This window comes from Pristiophorus japonicus, chromosome 3 (genome assembly GCF_044704955.1).
Source record: "Pristiophorus japonicus isolate sPriJap1 chromosome 3, sPriJap1.hap1, whole genome shotgun sequence".
In the NCBI taxonomy this organism is placed as follows: Eukaryota; Metazoa; Chordata; class Chondrichthyes; family Pristiophoridae; genus Pristiophorus; species Pristiophorus japonicus.
The window spans coordinates 302633657-302659555 of NC_091979.1; positions in this window are offsets into that span (position 1 = coordinate 302633657).

The following is a 25899-nucleotide window of genomic DNA, read 5'->3' on the forward strand; positions in this document are numbered from 1 at the left end:
CTGTCACGCCTGACCCCGTTCCCCAGTGATTGTCACACCTGACCCCACCCCAGTGACTGTCACACCGGAACCATCCCCCAGTGACTGTCAGACCTGACCCCGCCCCCAGTGACTGTCACACCTGAGTCGCCCTCAGACAATGTCACCCCTGACACCGCCCCCAGTGACTGTCACGCCTGACCCCGTTCCCCAGTGATTGTCACACCTGAACCCCCCCTCAGTCAATGTCACTCCTAACAACGCCCCCAGTGACTGTCACACCTGACCCCGCCCCCAGTGACTGTCACACCTGACCCCGCCCCAGTGATTGTCACACCTGACCCCGCCCCAGTGACTGTCACACCGGAACCATCCCCCAGTGACTGTCACACATGACCCCAGCTCCAGTGACTGTCACACCTGACCCGACACACAGCGACTGTCACCTCGACTCCGCCCCCAGTGACTGTCACACTTTATCCCGCCCGCAGTGATTGTCACACCTGACCACGCCCCCAGTGACTGTCACAACTGATCCCACCCACAGTGATTGTCACACCTGACCACGCCCCCAGTGACTGTCACACCTGACCCTGACCCATCCCCCAGTGACTGTCACACCTGACCCCGCCCCCAGTGACTGTCACACCGGAACCATCCCCCAGTGACTGTCACACCTGACCCCGCCCCCAGTGACTGTCACACCTGACCCCGCCCCCAGTGACTGTCACACCTGACCCCGCCCCCAGTGACTGTCACACCTGACCCCGCCCCCAGTGACTGTCACACCGGAACCATCCCCTAGTGACTGTCAGACCTGACCCCGCCCCCAGTGACTGTCACACCTGACGCCGCCCCTAGTAACTGTCACACCTGACCCCGCCCCCAGTGACTGTCAAACCTGACCCCGTCCCTCAGTGATTGCCACACTTAAACCCACCCCCCCCAGTGACTGTCACACCTGACCCCGCCCCCCAGTGATTGTCACACCTGACCTCGCCTCCCAGTCAATGTCACCCCTGACCCCGCCCCCAGTGACTGTCATGCCTGACCCCGTTCCCCAGTGATTGTCACACCTGACTCCGCCCTCCCCCAGTGTCTGTCACACCTGACCCATCTCCCAGTATGATTGTCAAACCTGACCCCGCCTCCCAGTGACTGTCACACCTGACCCGTCCCCAGTGACTGTCACACCTGACGCCGCCCCCAGTGACTGTCACACCTGACCCCGCCCCCAGTGACTGTCAAACCTGACCCCGCCCCCAGTGACTGTCACACCTGACCCAACCCCCAGTGATTGTCACACCTGACCCCGTCCCTCAGTGATTGCCACACTTAAACCCGCCCCCCCAGTGACTGTCACACCTGACCCCGCACCCCAGTGATTGTCACACCTGACCTCGACCCCAGTGACTGTCACACCTGACCCCGCCCCAGTGACTGTCACACCGGAACCATCCCCCAGTGACTGTCAGACCTGTCCCCGCCCCCAGTGACTGTCACACCTGAGTCCCCCTCAGTCAATGTCACCCCTGACCCCGCCCCCAGTGACTGTCACGCCTGACCCCGTTCCCCAGTGATTGTCACACCTGACTTCGCCCTCCACCAGTGACTGTCACACCTGACCCATCTCCCAGTGATTGTCAAACCTGACCCCGCCTGCCAGTGACTGTCACACCTGACCCATCTCCCAGTGATTGTCAAACCTGACCGCGTTCCCCAGTGACTGTCACACCTGACCTATCTCCCAGTGATTGTCACACCTGAACCCGCCACACAGTGACTGTAACCCCTGACCCCGCCCCCAGTGACTGTCACGCCTGACTCCGTTCCCCAGTGATTGTCACACCTGACTCCGTCCCCCTCAGTGACTGTTACAACTGACCCATCTCCCAGTGATTGTCAAACCTGACCCTGCCCCCCAGTGATTGACACACCTGACCCATCCCTCCAGTGACTGTCACACTTGACCCCGCCCAAGTGACTGACACACCTGACCCATCCCCCCAGTGATTGTCACACATGACCCCGCCCCCAGTGACTGTCACACCTGACCCCGACCGCCAGTGAGTGTCACACCTGACCCCACCCCCCCAGTGACTGTCACAACTGACACCGCCCCACCCTGTGACTGTTACACTTGACCCCGCCCCCAGTGACTGTCTCACCTGACCCCGCCCGCCCAGTGAGGGTCACACCTGACCCCACCCCCAGTGACTGTCACACCTGACCGCGCCTCCAGTGACTGTCACACCTGACCCTGCTCCCAGTGACTGTCACACCAAGCCCAGCCCCCAGTGACTGTCACACTTGACCCCGCCCCCAGTGACTGTCACACCTGACCCCGCCCCCAGTGACTTTCACACCTGACCCTGGCCCCAGTGACTGTCACACCTGACCCCGCCCCCAGTGACTGTCACACCTGACCCTAACCCCAGTGACTGTCACATCTGACGCCGCACCCCCCAGTGACTGTCACACCTGACCCCGCCCTCAGTGACTGTCAGACCTGACCCCACCCCAGTGACTGTCACACCTGACCCCGCCCCCAGTGACTTTCACTTCTGACCCCTCCCCCAGTGACTGTCACACCTGACCCTGCCCCCAGTGACTGCCACACATGACCCCGCCCCCAGTGACTGGCATACCGTACCCTGTCCCCTGTGTCTGTGACACATGACCCCGCCCCTAGTGACTGTCACACCTGACCCCTCCCCCAATGACTGTCACACCTGACCCTGCCCCCAGTGACTGCCACACATGACCCCGACCCCAGTGACTGGCATACCGTACCCTGCCCCCTGTGTCTGTCACACATGACCCCACCCCTAGTGACTGTCACACCTGACCCTGCCCCCAGTGACTGTCACACCTGATCCTGCCCCCAGTGACTGTCACACCTGACCCCGGCCCCAGTGACTGTCACACCTGACCCCGCTCCCCCGTGACTGTCACACCTGACGTCGCCCCCAGTGATTGTCACCCCTACCGGCCCCCAATGACTGTCAAAGCTGACCCCGCCCCCCCAGTGATTTTCACACCTGACCCTGGCCCCAGTGACTTTCACACCTGACCCTGCACCCAGTGACTGTCACACCTGACCCTGCCCCCTGTGACTGTCACACCTGACCCTGCCCCCTGTGACTGTCACACCTGACCCTGCCCCCAGTGAATGTCACACCTGACCCCGCACCCAGTGACTGTCACACCTGACCCTGCCCCTGTGTCTGTCACACATGACCCCACCCCTAGTGACTGTCACACCTGACCCTGCGCCCAGTGACTGTCACACCCGCCCCGCCCCCAGTGACTGTCACACCTGACACATCGCCCAGTAACTGTCACACCTGACCCCGCCCCCAGTGATTGTCACACTTGACCCCGCCCCCAGTGACTGTCACACCTGACCCTGCCCCCAGTGACTAACACACCTGACCCTGCCCCCAGTGACTGTCACACCTGACCCCGGCCCCAGTGACTGTCACACCTGACCCTGCTCCCCCGTGACTGTCACACCTGACCCCGCCCCCAGTGACTTTCACACCTGACCCTGGCCCCAGTGACTTTCACACCTGACCCTGCCCCCAGTGACTGTCACATCTGACGCCGCCCCCCCCAGTGACTGTCACACCTGACGTCGCCCCAAGTGATTGTCACCCCTACCGGCCCCCAATGACTGTCAAAGCTGACCCCGCCCCCCCAGTGACTGTCACATCTGACCCCGCCCCCATTGACTGTCACTCCTACCTGCCCCCAGTGACTGTCACAGCTGACCCCGCCCCCAGTGACTGTCACACCTGACCCCGCCCCCATTGGCTGTCACACCTGACCCCGCTCTCCAGTGACTGTCACACCTGACCCCTCCCCCAATGACTGTCACACCTGACCCTGCCCCCAGTGACTGCCACACATGACCCCGCCCCCAGTGACTGGCATACCGTACCCTGCCCCCTGTGTCTGTCACACATGACCCCACCCCTAGTGACTGTCACACCTGACCCTGCCCCCTGTGACTGTCACACCTGACCCTGCCCCCTGTGACTGTCACACCTGACCCTGCCCCCAGTGACTGTCACACCTGACCCCGCCCCCAGTGACTGTCACACCTGACCCTAACCCCAGTGACTGTCACATCTGACGCCGCACCCCCCAGTGACTGTCACACCTGACCCCGCCCTCAGTGACTGTCAGACCTGACCCCACCCCAGTGACTGTCACACCTGACCCCGCCCCCAGTGACTTTCACTTCTGACCCCTCCCCCAGTGACTGTCACACCTGACCCTGCCCCCAGTGACTGCCACACATGACCCCGCCCCCAGTGACTGGCATACCGTACCCTGTCCCCTGTGTCTGTGACACATGACCCCGCCCCTAGTGACTGTCACACCTGACCCCTCCCCCAATGACTGTCACACCTGACCCTGCCCCCAGTGACTGCCACACATGACCCCGACCCCAGTGACTGGCATACCGTACCCTGCCCCCTGTGTCTGTCACACATGACCCCACCCCTAGTGACTGTCACACCTGACCCTGCCCCCAGTGACTGTCACACCTGATCCTGCCCCCAGTGACTGTCACACCTGACCCCGGCCCCAGTGACTGTCACACCTGACCCCGCTCCCCCGTGACTGTCACACCTGACGTCGCCCCCAGTGATTGTCACCCCTACCGGCCCCCAATGACTGTCAAAGCTGACCCCGCCCCCCCAGTGATTTTCACACCTGACCCTGGCCCCAGTGACTTTCACACCTGACCCTGCACCCAGTGACTGTCACACCTGACCCTGCCCCCTGTGACTGTCACACCTGACCCTGCCCCCTGTGACTGTCACACCTGACCCTGCCCCCAGTGAATGTCACACCTGACCCCGCACCCAGTGACTGTCACACCTGACCCTGCCCCTGTGTCTGTCACACATGACCCCACCCCTAGTGACTGTCACACCTGACCCTGCGCCCAGTGACTGTCACACCCGCCCCGCCCCCAGTGACTGTCACACCTGACACATCGCCCAGTAACTGTCACACCTGACCCCGTTCCCCAGTGATTGTCACACCTGACTCCGCCCTCCACCAGTGACTGTCACACCTGACCCATCTCCCAGTGATTGTCAAACCTGACCCCGCCTGCCAGTGACTGTCACACCTGACCCATCTCCCAGTGATTGTCAAACCTGACCGCGTTCCCCAGTGACTGTCACACCTGACCTATCTCCCAGTGATTGTCACACCTGAACCCGCCACACAGTGACTGTAACCCCTGACCCCGCCCCCAGTGACTGTCACGCCTGACTCCGTTCCCCAGTGATTGTCACACCTGACTCCGTCCCCCTCAGTGACTGTTACAACTGACCCATCTCCCAGTGATTGTCAAACCTGACCCTGCCCCCCAGTGATTGACACACCTGACCCATCCCTCCAGTGACTGTCACACTTGACCCCGCCCAAGTGACTGACACACCTGACCCATCCCCCCAGTGATTGTCACACATGACCCCGCCCCCAGTGACTGTCACACCTGACCCCGACCGCCAGTGAGTGTCACACCTGACCCCACCCCCCCAGTGACTGTCACAACTGACACCGCCCCACCCTGTGACTGTTACACTTGACCCCGCCCCCAGTGACTGTCTCACCTGACCCCGCCCGCCCAGTGAGGGTCACACCTGACCCCACCCCCAGTGACTGTCACACCTGACCGCGCCTCCAGTGACTGTCACACCTGACCCTGCTCCCAGTGACTGTCACACCAAGCCCAGCCCCCAGTGACTGTCACACTTGACCCCGCCCCCAGTGACTGTCACACCTGACCCCGCCCCCAGTGACTTTCACACCTGACCCTGGCCCCAGTGACTGTCACACCTGACCCCGCCCCCAGTGACTGTCACACCTGACCCTAACCCCAGTGACTGTCACATCTGACGCCGCACCCCCCAGTGACTGTCACACCTGACCCCGCCCTCAGTGACTGTCAGACCTGACCCCACCCCAGTGACTGTCACACCTGACCCCGCCCCCAGTGACTTTCACTTCTGACCCCTCCCCCAGTGACTGTCACACCTGACCCTGCCCCCAGTGACTGCCACACATGACCCCGCCCCCAGTGACTGGCATACCGTACCCTGTCCCCTGTGTCTGTGACACATGACCCCGCCCCTAGTGACTGTCACACCTGACCCCTCCCCCAATGACTGTCACACCTGACCCTGCCCCCAGTGACTGCCACACATGACCCCGACCCCAGTGACTGGCATACCGTACCCTGCCCCCTGTGTCTGTCACACATGACCCCACCCCTAGTGACTGTCACACCTGACCCTGCCCCCAGTGACTGTCACACCTGATCCTGCCCCCAGTGACTGTCACACCTGACCCCGGCCCCAGTGACTGTCACACCTGACCCCGCTCCCCCGTGACTGTCACACCTGACGTCGCCCCCAGTGATTGTCACCCCTACCGGCCCCCAATGACTGTCAAAGCTGACCCCGCCCCCCCAGTGATTTTCACACCTGACCCTGGCCCCAGTGACTTTCACACCTGACCCTGCACCCAGTGACTGTCACACCTGACCCTGCCCCCTGTGACTGTCACACCTGACCCTGCCCCCTGTGACTGTCACACCTGACCCTGCCCCCAGTGAATGTCACACCTGACCCCGCACCCAGTGACTGTCACACCTGACCCTGCCCCTGTGTCTGTCACACATGACCCCACCCCTAGTGACTGTCACACCTGACCCTGCGCCCAGTGACTGTCACACCCGCCCCGCCCCCAGTGACTGTCACACCTGACACATCGCCCAGTAACTGTCACACCTGACCCCGCCCCCAGTGATTGTCACACTTGACCCCGCCCCCAGTGACTGTCACACCTGACCCTGCCCCCAGTGACTAACACACCTGACCCTGCCCCCAGTGACTGTCACACCTGACCCCGGCCCCAGTGACTGTCACACCTGACCCTGCTCCCCCGTGACTGTCACACCTGACCCCGCCCCCAGTGACTTTCACACCTGACCCTGGCCCCAGTGACTTTCACACCTGACCCTGCCCCCAGTGACTGTCACATCTGACGCCGCCCCCCCCAGTGACTGTCACACCTGACGTCGCCCCAAGTGATTGTCACCCCTACCGGCCCCCAATGACTGTCAAAGCTGACCCCGCCCCCCCAGTGACTGTCACATCTGACCCCGCCCCCATTGACTGTCACTCCTACCTGCCCCCAGTGACTGTCACAGCTGACCCCGCCCCCAGTGACTGTCACACCTGACCCCGCCCCCATTGGCTGTCACACCTGACCCCGCTCTCCAGTGACTGTCACACCTGACCCCTCCCCCAATGACTGTCACACCTGACCCTGCCCCCAGTGACTGCCACACATGACCCCGCCCCCAGTGACTGGCATACCGTACCCTGCCCCCTGTGTCTGTCACACATGACCCCACCCCTAGTGACTGTCACACCTGACCCTGCCCCCTGTGACTGTCACACCTGACCCTGCCCCCTGTGACTGTCACACCTGACCCTGCCCCCAGTGACTGTCACACCTGACCCCGCCCCCAGTGACTGTCACACCTGACCCTAACCCCAGTGACTGTCACATCTGACGCCGCACCCCCCAGTGACTGTCACACCTGACCCCGCCCTCAGTGACTGTCAGACCTGACCCCACCCCAGTGACTGTCACACCTGACCCCGCCCCCAGTGACTTTCACTTCTGACCCCTCCCCCAGTGACTGTCACACCTGACCCTGCCCCCAGTGACTGCCACACATGACCCCGCCCCCAGTGACTGGCATACCGTACCCTGTCCCCTGTGTCTGTGACACATGACCCCGCCCCTAGTGACTGTCACACCTGACCCCTCCCCCAATGACTGTCACACCTGACCCTGCCCCCAGTGACTGCCACACATGACCCCGACCCCAGTGACTGGCATACCGTACCCTGCCCCCTGTGTCTGTCACACATGACCCCACCCCTAGTGACTGTCACACCTGACCCTGCCCCCAGTGACTGTCACACCTGATCCTGCCCCCAGTGACTGTCACACCTGACCCCGGCCCCAGTGACTGTCACACCTGACCCCGCTCCCCCGTGACTGTCACACCTGACGTCGCCCCCAGTGATTGTCACCCCTACCGGCCCCCAATGACTGTCAAAGCTGACCCCGCCCCCCCAGTGATTTTCACACCTGACCCTGGCCCCAGTGACTTTCACACCTGACCCTGCACCCAGTGACTGTCACACCTGACCCTGCCCCCTGTGACTGTCACACCTGACCCTGCCCCCTGTGACTGTCACACCTGACCCTGCCCCCAGTGAATGTCACACCTGACCCCGCACCCAGTGACTGTCACACCTGACCCTGCCCCTGTGTCTGTCACACATGACCCCACCCCTAGTGACTGTCACACCTGACCCTGCGCCCAGTGACTGTCACACCCGCCCCGCCCCCAGTGACTGTCACACCTGACACATCGCCCAGTAACTGTCACACCTGACCCCGCCCCCAGTGATTGTCACACTTGACCCCGCCCCCAGTGACTGTCACACCTGACCCTGCCCCCAGTGACTAACACACCTGACCCTGCCCCCAGTGACTGTCACACCTGACCCCGGCCCCAGTGACTGTCACACCTGACCCTGCTCCCCCGTGACTGTCACACCTGACCCCGCCCCCAGTGACTTTCACACCTGACCCTGGCCCCAGTGACTTTCACACCTGACCCTGCCCCCAGTGACTGTCACATCTGACGCCGCCCCCCCCAGTGACTGTCACACCTGACGTCGCCCCAAGTGATTGTCACCCCTACCGGCCCCCAATGACTGTCAAAGCTGACCCCGCCCCCCCAGTGACTGTCACATCTGACCCCGCCCCCATTGACTGTCACTCCTACCTGCCCCCAGTGACTGTCACAGCTGACCCCGCCCCCAGTGACTGTCACACCTGACCCCGCCCCCATTGGCTGTCACACCTGACCCCGCTCTCCAGTGACTGTCACACCTGACCCCTCCCCCAATGACTGTCACACCTGACCCTGCCCCCAGTGACTGCCACACATGACCCCGCCCCCAGTGACTGGCATACCGTACCCTGCCCCCTGTGTCTGTCACACATGACCCCACCCCTAGTGACTGTCACACCTGACCCTGCGCCCAGTGACTGTCACACCCGCCCCGCCCCCAGTGACTGTCACACCTGACACATCGCCCAGTGACTGTCACACCTGACCCCGCCCCCAGTGATTGTCACACTTGACCCCGCCCCCAGTGACTGTCACACCTGACCCTGCCCCCAGTGATTATCACACCTGACCCCGGCCCCAGTGACTGTCACACCTGACCCCGCTCCCCCGTGACTGTCACACCTGACCCCGCCCCCAGTGATTGTCACCACTACCGGCCCCCAATGACTGTCACACTTGACCCCGCCCCCAGTGACTGTCACACCTGAGCCCCCCTCAGTCAATGTCACCCCTGACCCCGCCCCCAGTGACTGTCACGCCTGACCCCGTTCCCCAGTGATTGTCACACCTGACCCCACCCCAGTGACTGTCACACCGGAACCATCCCCCAGTGACTGTCAGACCTGACCCCGCCCCCAGTGACTGTCACACCTGAGTCGCCCTCAGACAATGTCACCCCTGACACCGCCCCCAGTGACTGTCACGCCTGACCCCGTTCCCCAGTGATTGTCACACCTGAACCCCCCCTCAGTCAATGTCACTCCTAACAACGCCCCCAGTGACTGTCACACCTGACCCCGCCCCCCGTGACTGTCACACCTGACCCCGCCCCAGTGATTGTCACACCTGACCCCGCCCCAGTGACTGTCACACCGGAACCATCCCCCAGTGACTGTCACACATGACCCCAGCTCCAGTGACTGTCACACCTGACCCGACACACAGCGACTGTCACCTCGACTCCGCCCCCAGTGACTGTCACACTTTATCCCGCCCGCAGTGATTGTCACACCTGACCACGCCCCCAGTGACTGTCACAACTGATCCCACCCACAGTGATTGTCACACCTGACCACGCCCCCAGTGACTGTCACACCTGACCCTGACCCATCCCCCAGTGACTGTCACACCTGACCCCGCCCCCAGTGACTGTCATACCGGAACCATCCCCCAGTGACTGTCACACCTGACCCCGCCCCCAGTGACTGTCACACCTGACCCCGCCCCCAGTGACTGTCACACCTGACCCCGCCCCCAGTGACTGTCACACCTGACCCCGCCCCCAGTGACTGTCACACCGGAACCATCCCCTAGTGACTGTCAGACCTGACCCCGCCCCCAGTGACTGTCACACCTGACGCCGCCCCTAGTAACTGTCACACCTGACCCCGCCCCCAGTGACTGTCAAACCTGACCCCGTCCCTCAGTGATTGCCACACTTAAACCCACCCCCCCCAGTGACTGTCACACCTGACCCCGCCCCCCAGTGATTGTCACACCTGACCTCGCCTCCCAGTCAATGTCACCCCTGACCCCGCCCCCAGTGACTGTCATGCCTGACCCCGTTCCCCAGTGATTGTCACACCTGACTCCGCCCTCCCCCAGTGTCTGTCACACCTGACCCATCTCCCAGTATGATTGTCAAACCTGACCCCGCCTCCCAGTGACTGTCACACCTGACCCGTCCCCAGTGACTGTCACACCTGACGCCGCCCCCAGTGACTGTCACACCTGACCCCGCCCCCAGTGACTGTCAAACCTGACCCCGCCCCCAGTGACTGTCACACCTGACCCAACCCCCAGTGATTGTCACACCTGACCCCGTCCCTCAGTGATTGCCACACTTAAACCCGCCCCCCCAGTGACTGTCACACCTGACCCCGCCTCCCAGTGATTGTCACACCTGACCTCGACCCCAGTGACTGTCACACCTGACCCCGCCCCAGTGACTGTCACACCGGAACCATCCCCCAGTGACTGTCAGACCTGTCCCCGCCCCCAGTGACTGTCACACCTGAGTCCCCCTCAGTCAATGTCACCCCTGACCCCGCCCCCAGTGACTGTCACGCCTGACCCCGTTCCCCAGTGATTGTCACACCTGACTCCGCCCTCCACCAGTGACTGTCACACCTGACCCATCTCCCAGTGATTGTCAAACCTGACCCCGCCTGCCAGTGACTGTCACACCTGACCCATCTCCCAGTGATTGTCAAACCTGACCGCGTTCCCCAGTGACTGTCACACCTGACCTATCTCCCAGTGATTGTCACACCTGAACCCGCCACACAGTGACTGTAACCCCTGACCCCGCCCCCAGTGACTGTCACGCCTGACTCCGTTCCCCAGTGATTGTCACACCTGACTCCGTCCCCCTCAGTGACTGTTACAACTGACCCATCTCCCAGTGATTGTCAAACCTGACCCCGCCCCCAGTGACTGTCACACCTGACCCCGCCCCCAGTGAACGTCACTCCTGACCCATCCTCCAGTGACTGTCACACCTGACCCCGCCCCCAGTGACTGTCACACCTGACCCCGCCCCAGTGATTGTCACACCTGACCCCCCCGTCAGTCAATGTCACTCCTGACAACGCCCCCAGTGACTGTCACACATGACCCCGCCCCCAGTGACTGTCACAACTGACACCGCCCCACCCTGTGACTGTTACACTTGACCCCGCCCCCAGTGACTGTCTCACCTGACCCCGCCCGCCCAGTGACTGTCACACCTGACCCCGCCCCCAGTGACTTTCACACCTGACTCCGGCCCCAGTGACTGTCACACCTGACCCCGCCCCCAGTGACTGTCACACCTGACCCTGACCCCAGTGACTGTCACAACTGACGCCGCACCCCCCAGTGACTGTCACACCTGACCCTGCCCCCAGTGACTGTCACACCTGACCCCGCTCCCCCGTGACTGTCACACCTGACCCCGGCCCCAGTGACTGTCACACCTGACCCCGCTCCCCCGTGACTGTCACACCTGACCCTGCCCCCAGTGACTGTCATACCAGACCCCGGCCCCAGTGACTGTCATCCCTACCCGCCCCCAGTGACTGTCACAACTGACCTCGCCCCCAGTGACTGTCACATCTGACCCCGCTCTCCAGTGACTTTCACACCTGACCCCGCCCCCAGTGGCTGTCACACCTGACCCATCCCCCAGTGACTGTCAGTCCTGACCCCTCCAGTGACTGTCACCCTTGACTCCGCCCCCTGTGACTTTCACACCTGACCCCGGCCCCAGTGACTGTCACACCTGACCCTGCCCTCAGTGACTGTCAGATCTGACCCCGCCCCCAGTGACTTTCACATCTGACCCCTACCCCAGTGACTGTCACACCTGACCCCGCCCCCAGTGACTGCCACACATGACCCCGCCCCCAGTGATTGTCACACCGAACCCTGCCCCCTGTGACTGTCACATTTGACACCGCCGCCAGTGACTGTCACACCTGACCCCACCCCCAGTGACTGTCACACCTGACCCCGCCTCCAGTGACTGTCACACCTGACCCCGCCCCCAGTGACTGTCACGCCTGACCCCGCCCCCAGTGACTTTCACACCTGACCACAGCCCCAGTGACTGTCACACCTGACCCCACCTCCAGTGACGGTTGCACCTGACCACGACCCCAGTGACTGTCACACCTGACCCTGCCCCCAGTGACTGTCAAATCTGACGGCGCCCCCCTCCAGTTACTGTCACACCTGACCCATCCCTCCAGTGACTGTCACACTTGACCCCGCCCAAGTGCCTGACACACCTGACCCCGACCGCCAGTGAGTGTCACACCTGACCATACCCCCCCAGTGACTGTCACAACTGACACCGCCCCACCCTGTGACTGTTACACTTGACCCCGCCCCCAGTGACTGTCTCACCTGACCCCGCCCGCCCAGTGACTGTCACACCTGACCCCGCCTCCAGTGACTTTCACACCTGACCTCGGCCCCAGTGACTGTCACACCTGCCCCGCCCCCAGTGACTGTCACACCTGACCCTGACCCCAGTGACTGTCACAACTGACGCCGCACCCCCCAGTTACTGTCACACCTGACCCCGCCCTCAGTGACTGTCAGACCTGACCCCGCCCCAGTGACTGTCAGACCTGACCCCGCCCCCAGTGACTTTCACTTCTGACCCCTCCCCCAGTGACTGTCACACCTGGCCCTGCCCCCAGTGACTGCCACACATGACCCCGCCCCCAGTGACTGGCATACCGTACCCTGCCCCCTGTGTCTATCACACATGACCCCACCCCTAGTGACTGTCACACCTGACCCTGCGCCCAGTGAATGTCACACCCGCCCCGCCCCCAGTGACTGTCAAATCTGACACATCGCCCAGTGACTGTCACACCTGACCCCGCCCCCAGTGATTGTCACACTTGACCCCGCCCCCAGTGATTGTCACACTTGACCCCGCCCCCAGTGACTGTCACACCTGACCCTGCCCCCAGTGACTATCACCCCTGACCCTGCCCCCAGTGACTGTCACACCTGACTCCGGCACCAGTGACTGTCACACCTAACCCCGCTCCCCCGTGACTGTCACACCTGACCCCGCCCCCAGTGATTTTCACCCCTACCGGCCCCCAATGACTGTCAAAGCTGACCTCGGCCCCCAGTGACTGTCACATCTGACCCCGCCCCCAGTGACTGTCACCCCTCCCTGCCCCCAGTGACTGTCACATCTGACGGCGCCCCCCTCCAGTTACTGTCACACCTGACCCTGCCCCTCAGTGATTGACACACCTGACCCATCCCTCCAGTGACTGTCACACTTGACCCCGCCCAAGTGACTGACACACCTGACCCATCCCCCTAGTGATTGTCACACATGACCCCGCCCCCAGTGACTGTAACACCTGATCCCGACCGCCAGTGAGTGTCACACCTGATCCCAACCCCCCAGTGACTGTCACACCTGACACCGCCCCACCCTGTTACTGTTACACTTGACCCCGCCCCCAGTGACTGTCTCACCTGACCCCGCCCACCCAGTGAGGGTCACACATGACCCCACCCCCAGTGACTGTCACACCTGACCCCGCCCCCAGTGACTGTAAACCTGACCCCGCCCCCAGTGATTGTCACACCTGACCCCACCCCAAGTGACTGTCACACCTGACCCTGCCCCCAGTGACTGTCACATCTGACGCCGCCCCCCCGTGACTGTTAAACCTGACCCTGCCCTCAGTGACTGTCAGACCTGACCCCGCCCCAGTGACTGTCAGATCTGACCCCGCCCCCAGTGACTTTCACATCTGACCCCTACCCCAGTGACTGTCACACCTGACCCCGCCCCCAGTGACTGCCACACATGACCCCGCCCCCAGTGATTGTCACACCGAACCCTGCCCCCTGTGACTGTCACATTTGACACCGCCGCCAGTGACTGTCACACCTGACCCCACCCCCAGTGACTGTCACACCTGACCCCGCCCCCAGTGACTGTCACACCTGACCCCGCCCCTAGTGACTGTCACGCCTGACCCCGCCCCCAGTGACTTTCACACCTGACCCCAGACCCAGTGACTGTCACACCTGACCCCACCTCCAGTGACGGTTGGACCTGATCACGCCCCCAGTGACTGTCACACCTGACCCTGCCCCGAGTGACTGTCACATCTGACGGCGCCCCCCTCCAGTTATTGTCACACCTGACCCTGCCCCCCAGTGATTGACACACCTGACCCATCCCTCCAGTGACTGTCACACTTGACCCCGCCCAAGTGACTGACACACCTGACCCATCCCCCCAGTGATTGTCACACATGACCCCGCCCCCAGTGACTGTCACACCTGACCCCGACCGCCAGTGAGTGTCACACCTGACCCCACCCCCCCAGTGACTGTCACAACTGACACCGCCCCACCCTGTGACTGTTACACTTGACCCCGCCCCCAGTGACTGTCTCACCTGACCCCGCCCGCCCAGTGAGGGTCACACCTGACCCCACCCCCAGTGACTGTCACACCTGACCGCGCCTCCAGTGACTGTCACACCTGACCCTGCTCCCAGTGACTGTCACACCAAGCCCAGCCCCCAGTGACTGTCACACTTGACCCCGCCCCCAGTGACTGTCACACCTGACCCCGCCCCCAGTGACTTTCACACCTGACCCTGGCCCCAGTGACTGTCACACCTGACCCCGCCCCCAGTGACTGTCACACCTGACACTAACCCCAGTGACTGTCACATCTGACGCCGCACCCCCCAGTGACTGTCACACCTGACCCCGCCCTCAGTGACTGTCAGACCTGACCCCACCCCAGTGACTGTCACACCTGACCCCGCCCCCAGTGACTTTCACTTCTGACCCCTCCCCCAGTGACTGTCACACCTGACCCTGCCCCCAGTGACTGTCACACCTGACCCCGGCCCCAGTGACTGTCACACCTGACCCCGCTCCCCCGTGACTGTCACACCTGACGTCGCCCCCAGTGATTGTCACCCCTACCGGCCCCCAATGACTGTCAAAGCTGACCCCGCCCCCCCAGTGATTTTCACACCTGACCCTGGCCCCAGTGACTTTCACACCTGACCCTGCACCCAGTGACTGTCACACCTGACTCTGCCCCCTGTGACTGTCACACCTGACCCTGCCCCCTGTGACTGTCACACCTGACCCTGCCCCCAGTGAATGTCACACCTGACCCCGCACCCAGTGACTGTCACACCTGACCCTGCCCCTGTGTCTGTCACACATGACCCCACCCCTAGTGACTGTCACACCTGACCCTGCGCCCAGTGACTGTCACACCCGCCCCGCCCCCAGTGACTGTCACACCTGACACATCGCCCAGTAACTGTCACACCTGACCCCGCCCCCAGTGATTGTCACACTTGACCCCGCCCCCAGTGACTGTCACACCTGACCCTGCCCCCAGTGACTAACACACCTGACCCTGCCCCCAGTGACTGTCACACCTGACCCCGGCCCCAGTGACTGTCACACCTGACCCCGCTCCCCCGTGACTGTCACACCTGACCCCGCCCCCAGTGACTTTCACACCTGACCCTGGCCCCAGTGACTTTCACACCTGACCCTGCCCCCAGTGACTGTCACATCTGACGCCGCCCCCCCCAGTGACTGTCACACCTGACGTCGCCCCAAGTGATTGTCACCCCTACCGGCCCCCAATGACTGTCAAAGCTGACCCCGCCCCCCCAGTGACTGTCACATCTGACCCCGCCCCCATTGACTGTCACCCCTACCTGCCCCCAGTGACTGTCACAGCTGACCCCGCCCCCAGTGACTGTCACACCTGACCCCGCCCCCATTGGCTGTCACACCTGACCCCGCTCTCCAGTGACTGTCACACCTGACCCCTCCCCCAATGACTGTCACACCTGACCCTGCCCCCAGTGACTGCCACACATGACCCCGCCCCCAGTGACTGGCATACCGTACCCTGCCCCCTGTGTCTGTCACACATGACCCCACCCCTAGTGACTGTCACACCTGACCCTGCGCCCAGTGACTGTCACACCCGCCCCGCCCCCAGTGACTGTCACACCTGACACATCGCCCAGTGACTGTCACACCTGACCCCGCCCCCAGTGATTGTCACACTTGACCCCGCCCCCAGTGACTGTCACACCTGACCCTGCCCCCAGTGATTATCACACCTGACCCCGGCCCCAGTGACTGTCACACCTGACCCCGCTCCCCCGTGACTGTCACACCTGACCCCGCCCCCAGTGATTGTCACCACTACCGGCCCCCAATGACTGTCACACTTGACCCCGCCCCCAGTGACTGTCACACCTGACCCTGCCCCCAGTGACTAACACACCTGACCCTGCCCCCAGTGACTGTCACACCTGACCCCGGCCCCAGTGACTGTCACACCTGACCCCGCTCCCCCGTGACTGTCACACCTGACCCCGCCCCCAGTGACTGTCACATCTGACCCCGCTCTCCAGTGACTTTCACATCTGACCCCTCCCCCGGTGACTGTCACACCTGACCCCGCCCCCAGTGACTTTCACACCTGACCCTGGCCCCAGTGACTTTCACACCTGACCCTGCCCCCAGTGACTGTCACATCTGACGCCGCACCCCCCAGTGACTGTCACACCTGACCCCGCCCTCAGTGACTGTCAGACCTGACCCCGCCCCCAGTGACTTTCACTTCTGACCACTCCCCCAGTGACTGTCACACCTGCCCCTGCCCCCAGTGACTGCCACACATGACCCCGCCCCCAGTGACTGTCATACCGTACCCTGCCCCCTGTGTCTGTCACACATGACCCCGCCCCTAGTGACTGTCACACCTGACCCTGCGCCCAGTGACTGTCACACCCGCCCCGCCCCCAGTGACTGTCACACCTGACACATTGCCCAGTGACTGTCACACCTGACCCCGCCCCCAGTGATTGTCACACTTGACCCCGCCCCCAGTGACTGTCACACCTGACCCCGCCCCCAGTGACTGTCACACCTGACCCCGCCCCCAGTGATTGTCACCCCTACCGGCCCCCAATGACTGTCAAAGCTGACCCCGCCCCCCCAGTGACTGTCACATCTGACCCAGCCCCCAGTGACTGTCACCGCTACCTGCCCCCAGTGACTGTCCCAGCTGACCCCGCCCCCAGTGACTGTCACACCTGAACCCGCTCTACAGTGACTTTCACACCTGACCCCGCCCCCAGTGGCTGTCACACCTGACACCGCCCCCAATGACTGTCACACCTGACCCATCCCCCGGTGATTGTCACTCCTGACCCCTCCAGTGACTGTCACACTTGACTCCGCCCCCAGTGACTGTCACACATGACCCCGCCCCCAGTGACTTTCACACCTGACCCTGCCCCCAGTGACTGTCATATCTGACGCCGCCCCCCCCAGTGACTGTCACACATGACCCCGCCCTCAGTGACTGTCAGACCTGACCCCGGCCCCAGTGATTGTCACACTTGACCCCGCCCCCAGTGACTGTCACACCTGACCCCGCCCCAGTGACTGTCAGACCTGACCCCGCCCCCAGTGACTTTCACTTCTGACGCCTCCCCCAGTGACTGTCACACCTGACCACGCCCCCAGTGACTGCCACACATGACCCCACCCCAAGTGACTGTCACACCGTACCCTGTCCCCTGTGTCTGTCACACATGACCCCGCCCCCAGTGATTGTCACCCCTACCGGCCCCCAATGACTGTCAAAGCTGACCCCGCACCCCCAGTGATTTTCACACCTGACCCTGGCCCCAGTGACTTTCACACCTGACCCTGCCCCCAGTGACTGTCACACCTGACCCTGCCCCCAGTGAATGTCACACTTGACCCCGCCCCCAGTGACTGTCACACCTGACCCGGCCCCCCAGTGACTGTCACACCTGACCCTGCCCCCAGTGAATGTCACACTTGACCCCGTCCCAGTGACTGTCACACCTGACCCTGCCCCCAGTGACTGTCACACCTGACCCCGGCCCCAGTGACTGTCACACCTGACCCCGCTCCCCCGTGACTGTCACACCTGACCCCGCTCCCAGTGACGAACACACCTGACCCCGCCCCCAGTGAATGTCACACCTAGCCCCGCCCCCAGTGACTGTCACACTTGACCCCGACCCCAGTGACTGTCACACCAGACCCCGCCCCCAGTGACTTTCACACCTGACCCCGGCCCCAGTGACTGTCACACCAGACCCCGCCCCCAGTGACTTTCACACCTGACCCCGGCCCCAGTGACTGTCACACCTGACCCTGCCCCCAGTGACTGTCACACCTGACCCCGGCCCCAGTGACTGTCATATCTGACGCCGCCCCCCCCAGTGACTGTCACACCTGAACCTGCTCCCAGTGACTGTCACTCCTGACCCCTCCAGTGACTGTCACACTTGACTGCGCCCCCAGTGACTGTCACACCTGACCCCGCCCCCAGTGACTGTCACACCTGACCCTGCCCCCAGTGACTGTCACATCTGACACCGCCCCACCCAGTGAATGTCACACCTGACCCCGACCCCAGTGTTTGTCACCCCTACCGGCCCCCAATGATTGTCAAAGCTGACCCCGACCCCCAGTGACTGTCACATCTGACCCAGCCCCCAGTGACTGTCACCCCTACCTGCCACCAGTGACTGTCCCAACTGACCCCGCCCCCAGTGACTGTCACACCTGACGCCGTCCCCCCCAGTGAATGTCACACCTGACCCCGCCCCAGTGACTGTCAGACCTGACCCCGCCCCCAGTGACTGTCACACCTGACACATTGCCCAGTGACTGTCACACCTGACCCTGCCCCCTGTGACTGTCACACCTGACCCCGCTCCCAGTGACTGTCACACCTGACCCCGGCCCCAGTGAATGTCACACCTGACCCCGCCCTCAGTGACTGTCAGACCTGACCCCGGCCCCAGTGATTGTCACACTTGACCCCGCCCCCAGTGACTGTCACACCTGACCCCGCCCCAGTGACTGTCAGACCTGACCCCGCCCCCAGTGACTTTCACTTCTGACCCCTCCCCCAGTGACTGTCACACCTGACCCCGCCCCCAGTGACTGTCACACATGACCCCACCCCCAGTGATTGTCACACATGACCCCGCCCCCAGTGATTGTCACGCCTACCGGCCCCCAATGACTGTCAAAGCTGACCCCGCCCCCCCAGTGACTGTCACCGCTACCTGCCCCCAGTGACTGTCCCAGCTGACCCCGCCCCCAGTGACTTTCACACCTGACCCCGCCCCCAGTGGCTGTCACACCTGACACCGCCCCCAATGACTTTCACACCTGACCCATCCCCCAGTGACTGTCACTCCTGACCCCGCCCCCAGTGATTGTCACCCCTACCGGCCCCCAATGACTGTCAAAGCTGACCCTGCCCCCAGTGACTGTCAGACCTGACCCCGGCCCCAGTGATTGTCACACTTGACCCCGCCCCCAGTGATTGTCACACTTGACCCCGCCCCCAGTGACTGTCACACCTGACCCCGCCCTCAGTGACTGTCAGACCTGACCCCGGCCCCAGTGATTGTCACACTTGACCCCGCCCCCAGTGACTGTCACACCTGACCCCTCCCCAGTGACTGTCACACCTGACCCCGCCCCCAGTGACTGCCACACATGACCCCGCCCCCAGTGATTGTCACGCCTACCGGCCCCCAATGACTGTCAAAGCTGACCCCGCCCCCCCAGTGATTTTCACACCTGAACCTGGCCCCAGTGACTTTCACACCTGACCCTGCCCCCAGTGACTGTCACACCTGACCCTGCCCCCAGTGAATGTCACACTTGACCCCGCCCCCAGTGACTGTCACACCTGACCCGGCCCCCCAGTGACTGTCACACCTGACCCTGCCCCCAGTGAATGTCACACTTGACCCCGTCCCAGTGACTGTCAAACCTGACCCTGCCCCCAGTGACTGTCACACCTGACCCCGCTCCCCAGTGACTGTCACACCTGACCCCGCTCCCAGTGACGAACACACCTGACCCCGCCCTCAGTGAATGTCACACCTACCCCCGCCCCCAGTGACTGTCACACTTGACCCCGACCCCAGTGACTGTCACACCAGACCCCGCCCCCAGTGACTTTCACACCTGACCCCGGCCCCAGTGACTGTCACACCTGACCCCGCCTGCAGTGACTGTCACACCTGACCCTGCCCCCAGTGACTGTCACACCTGACCCCGGCCCCAGTGACTGTCACACCTGACCCCGTTCCCCCGTGACTGTCACACCTGACCCCGCCCCCAGTGACTGTCACCCCTACCCGCCCGCAGTGACTGTCACAGCTGACCCCGCCCCCTCAGTGACTGTCACATCTAACCCCGCCCCCAATGACAGTCACCCCTACCCGCCCCCAGTGACTGTCACAGCTGACCCCGCCCAGAGTGACTGTCACACCTGACCCCGCCCCCAGTGGCTGTCACACCTGACCCCGCTCTCCAGTGACTGTCACACCTGACCCCTCCCCCAGTGACTGTCACACCTGACCCTGCCCCCAGTGACTGCCACACATGACCCCACCCCTAGAGACTGTCACACCTGACCCTGTGCCCAGTGACTGTCACACCTGACCTGGCCCCCAGTGATTGTCACACTTGACCCCGCCCCCAGTGACTGTCACACCTGACCCTGCCCCCAGTGACTATCACACCTGACCCTGGCCCCAGTGACTTTCACACCTGACCCTGCCCCCTATGACTGTCACACCTGACCCTGCCCCCAGTGAATGTCACACCTGACCCCGCACCCAGTGACTGTCACACCTGACCCTGCGCCCAGTGACTGTCACACCCGCCCCGCCCCCAGTGACTGTCACACCTGACACATCGCCCAGTAACTGTCACACCTGACCACGCCCCCAGTGATTGTCACACTTGACCCCGCCCCCAGTGACTGTCACACCTGACCCTGCCCCCAGTGACTATCACACCTGACCCTGCCCCCAGTGACTGTCACACCTGACCCCGGCCCCAGTGACTGTCACACCTGACCCCGCTCCCCCGTGACTGTCACACCTGACCCCGCCCCCAGTGACTGTCACATCTGACCCCGCTCTCCAGTGACTTTCACATCTGACCCCTCCCCCTGTGTCTGTCACACATGACCCCGCCCCTAGTGACTGTCACACCTGACCCTGCGCCCAGTGACTGTCACACCCGCCCCGCCCCCAGTGACTGTCACACCTGACACATTGCCCAGTGACTGTCACACCTGACCCCGCCCCCAGTGATTGTCACACTTGACCCCGCCCCCAGTGACTGTCACACCTGACCCTGCCCCCAGTGTCTGTCACACCTGACCCCGCTCCCAGTGACTGTCACACCTGACCCCGGCCCCAGTGACTGTCACACCTGACCCCGCCCCCAGTGATTGTCACCCCTACCGGCCCCCAATGACTGTCAAAGCTGACCCCGCCCCCCCAGTGACTGTCACATCTGACCCAGCCCCCAGTGACTGTCACCGCTACCTGCCCCCAGTGACTGTCACACCTGAACCCGCTCTACAGTGACTTTCACACCTGACCCCGCCCCCAGTGGCTGTCACACCTGACACCGCCCCCAATGACTGTCACACCTGACCCATCCCCCAGTGACTGTCACTCCTGACCCCTCCAGTGACTGTCACACTTGACTCCGCCCCCAGTGACTGTCACACCTGACCCCGCCCCCAGTGACTTTCACACCTGACAATGGCCCCAGTGACTTTCACACCTGACCCTGCCCCCAGTGACTGTCACACCTGACCCCGCCCCCAGTGACTGTCACACCTGACCCTGCCCCCAGTGACTGTCACATCTGACACCACCCCACCCAGTGAATGTCACACCTGACCCCGACCCCAGTGTTTGTCACCCCTACCGGCCCCCAATGACTGTCAAAGCTGACCCTGCCCCCCCAGTGACTGTCACATCTGACCCAGCCCCCAGTGACTGTCACACCTGACCCGGCCCCCCCAGTGAATGTCACACCTGACCCCGCCCCAGTGACTGTCAGACCTGACCCCGCCCCCAGTGACTTTCACTTCTGACCCCTCCCCCAGTGACTGTCACACCTGACCCCGCCCCCAGTGACTGCCACACATGACCCCACCCCCAGTGACTGTCACACCGTACCGTGTCCCCTGTGTCTGTCACACATGACCCCGCCCCCAGTGATTGTCACCCCTACCGGCCCCCAATGACTGTCAAAGCTGACCCCGCCCCCCCAGTGATTTTCACACCTGACCCTGGCCCCAGTGACTTTCACACCTGACCCTGCCCCCAGTGACTGTCACACCTGACCCTGACCCCAGTGAATGTCACACTTGACCCCGCCCCCAGTGACTGTCACACCTGAGCCGGCCCCCCATGACTGTCACACCTGACCCTGCCCCCAGTGAATGTCACACTTGACCACGTCCCAGTGACTGTCAAACCTGACCCTGCCCCCAGTGACTGTCACACCTGACCCCGGCCCCAGTGACTGTCACACCTGACCCCGCTCCCCCGTGACTGTCACACCTGACCCCGCTCCCAGTGACGAACACACCTGACCCCGCCCCCAGTGAATGTCACACCTACCCCCGCCCCCAGTGACGAACACACCTGACCCCGCCCCCAGTGAATGTCACACCTACCCCCGCCCCCAGTGACTGTCACACTTGACCCCGACCCCAGTGACTGTCACACCAGACCCCGCCCCCAGTGACTTTCACACCTGACCCCGCTCCCAGTGACGAACACACCTGACCCCGCCCCCAGTGAATGTCACACCTACCCCCGCCCCCAGTGACTGTCACACTTGACCCCGACCCCAGTGACTGTCACACCAGACCCCGCCCCCAGTGACTTTCACACCTGACCCCGGCCCCAGTGACTGTCACACCTGACCCCGCCTGCAGTGACTGTCACACCTGACCCTGCCCCCAGTGACTGTCACACCTGACCCCGGCCCCAGTGACTGTCACACCTGACCCCGCCCCCAGTGACTTTCACTTCTGACCCCTCCCCCAGTGACTGTCACACCTGACCCCGCCCCCAGTGACTGCCACACATGACCCCACCCCCAGTGACTGTCACACCGTACCGTGTCCCCTGTGTCTGTCACACATGACCCCGCCCCCAGTGATTGTCACCCCTACCGGCCCCCAATGACTGTCAAAGCTGACCCCGCCCCCCCAGTGATTTTCACACCTGACCCTGGCCCCAGTGACTTTCACACCTGACCCTGCCCCCAGTGACTGTCACACCTGACCCTGACCCCAGTGAATGTCACACTTGACCCCGCCCCCAGTGATTGTCACACCTGAGCCGGCCCCCCATGACTGTCACACCTGACCCTGCCCCCAGTGAATGTCACACTTGACCACGTCCCAGTGACTGTCAAACCTGACCCTGCCCCCAGTGACTGTCACACCTGACCCCGGCCCCAGTGACTGTCACACCTGACCCCGCTCCCCCGTGACTGTCACACCTGACCCCGCTCCCAGTGACGAACACACCTGACCCCGCCCCCAGTGAATGTCACACCTACCCCCGCCCCCAGTGACTGTCACACTTGACCCCGACCCCAGTGACTGTCACACCAGACCCCGCCCCCAGTGACTTTCACACCTGACCCCGGACCCAGTGACTGTCACACCTGACCCCGCCTGCAGTGACTGTCACACCTGACCCTGCCCCCAGTGACTGTCACACCTGACCCCGGCCCCAGTGACTGTCACACCTGACCCCGCTCCCCCGTGACTGTCACACCTGACCCCGCCCCCAGTGACTGTCACACCTGACCCCGCCCGCAGTGACTGTCACAGCTGACCCCGCCCCCTCAGTGACTGTCACATCTAACCCCGCCCCCACTGATAGTCACCCCTACCCGCCCCCAGTGACTGTCACAGCTGACCCCGCCCAGAGTGACTGTCACACCTGACCCCGCCCCCAGTGGCTGTCACACCTGACCCCGCTCTCCAGTGACTGTCACACCTGACCCCTCCCCCAGTGATTGTCACACCTGATCCTGCCCCCAGTGACTGCCACACATGACCCCGCCCCCAGTGACTGGCATACCGTACCCCGCCCCCTGTGTCTGTCACACATGACCCCACCCCTAGTGACTGTCACACCCGACCCTGCGCCCAGTGACTGTCACACCCGCCCCGCCCCCAGTGACTGTCACACCTGACACATGGCCCAGTGACTATCACACCTGACCCCGCCCCCAGTGACTGTCACACTTGACCCCGCCCCCAGTGACTGTCACACCTGACCCTGCCCCCAGTGACTATCACACCTGACCCCGCCCCCAGTGACTGTCACACTTGACCCCGCCCCCAGTGACTGTCACACCTGACCCTGCCCCCAGTGACTATCACACCTGACCCCGGCCCCAGTGACTGTCACACCTGACCCTGCCCCCAGTGACTATCACACTTGACCCCGTCCCCAGTGACTGTCACACCTGACCCCGCCCCCAGTGACTGTCACACCTGACCCTGCCCCCAGTGACTATCACACCTGACCCCGCCCCCAGTGACTGTCACACCTGACCCCGGCCCCAGTGCCTGTCACACCTAACCCAGCCCCCAGTGACTGTCACACTTAACCTCGCCCCCAGTGAGTGTCACGCCTGACCCCGCCCCCAGTGACTTTCACACCTGACCCCGCCCCAGTGACTGTCACACCTGACCCCACCTCCAGTGACGGTTGCACCTGACCACGCCCCCAGTGACTGTCACACCTGACCCTGCCCCGAGTGACTGTCACATCTGACGGCGCCCCCCCTCCCCCCCAAGTGACTGTCACACCTGACCCTGCCTCCCAGTGATTGACACACCTGACCCATCCATCCAGTGACTGTCACACTTGACCCCGCCCAAGTGACTGACACACCTGACCCATCCCCCTAGTGATTGTCACACATGACCCCGCCCCCAGTGACTGTAACACCTGATCCCGGCCGCCAGTGAGTGTCACACCTGATCCCAACCCCCCAGTGACTGTCACACCTGACACCGCCCCACCCTGTTACTGTTACACTTGACCCCGCCCCCAGTGACTGTCTCACCTGACCCCGCCCACCCAGTGAGGGTCACACATGACCCCACCCCCAGTGACTGTCACACCTGACCCCGCCCCCAGTGACTGTAAACCTGACCCCGCCCCCAGTGATTGTCACACCTGACTCCACCCCAAGTGACGGTCACACCTGACCCCACCCGCCCAGTGACGGTCACACTTGACCCCACCCCCCGTGACTGTCGCACGTGACCTCGCCCGCCCAGTGACGGTCACACCTGACCTCGGCCCCAGTGACTGTCACACCTGACCCTGCCCCCAGTGACTGTCACACCTGACCCCCGCCCCAGTGACTGTCACACCTGACCCATCCCCCAGTGACTGTCACACCTGACCCCGCCCCCAGAGACTGCCACACCTGACCCAATCCCCACTGTGACTGTCACACCTGAGCCATCCCCCAGTGACTGTCACACCTGACCTCGTCCAC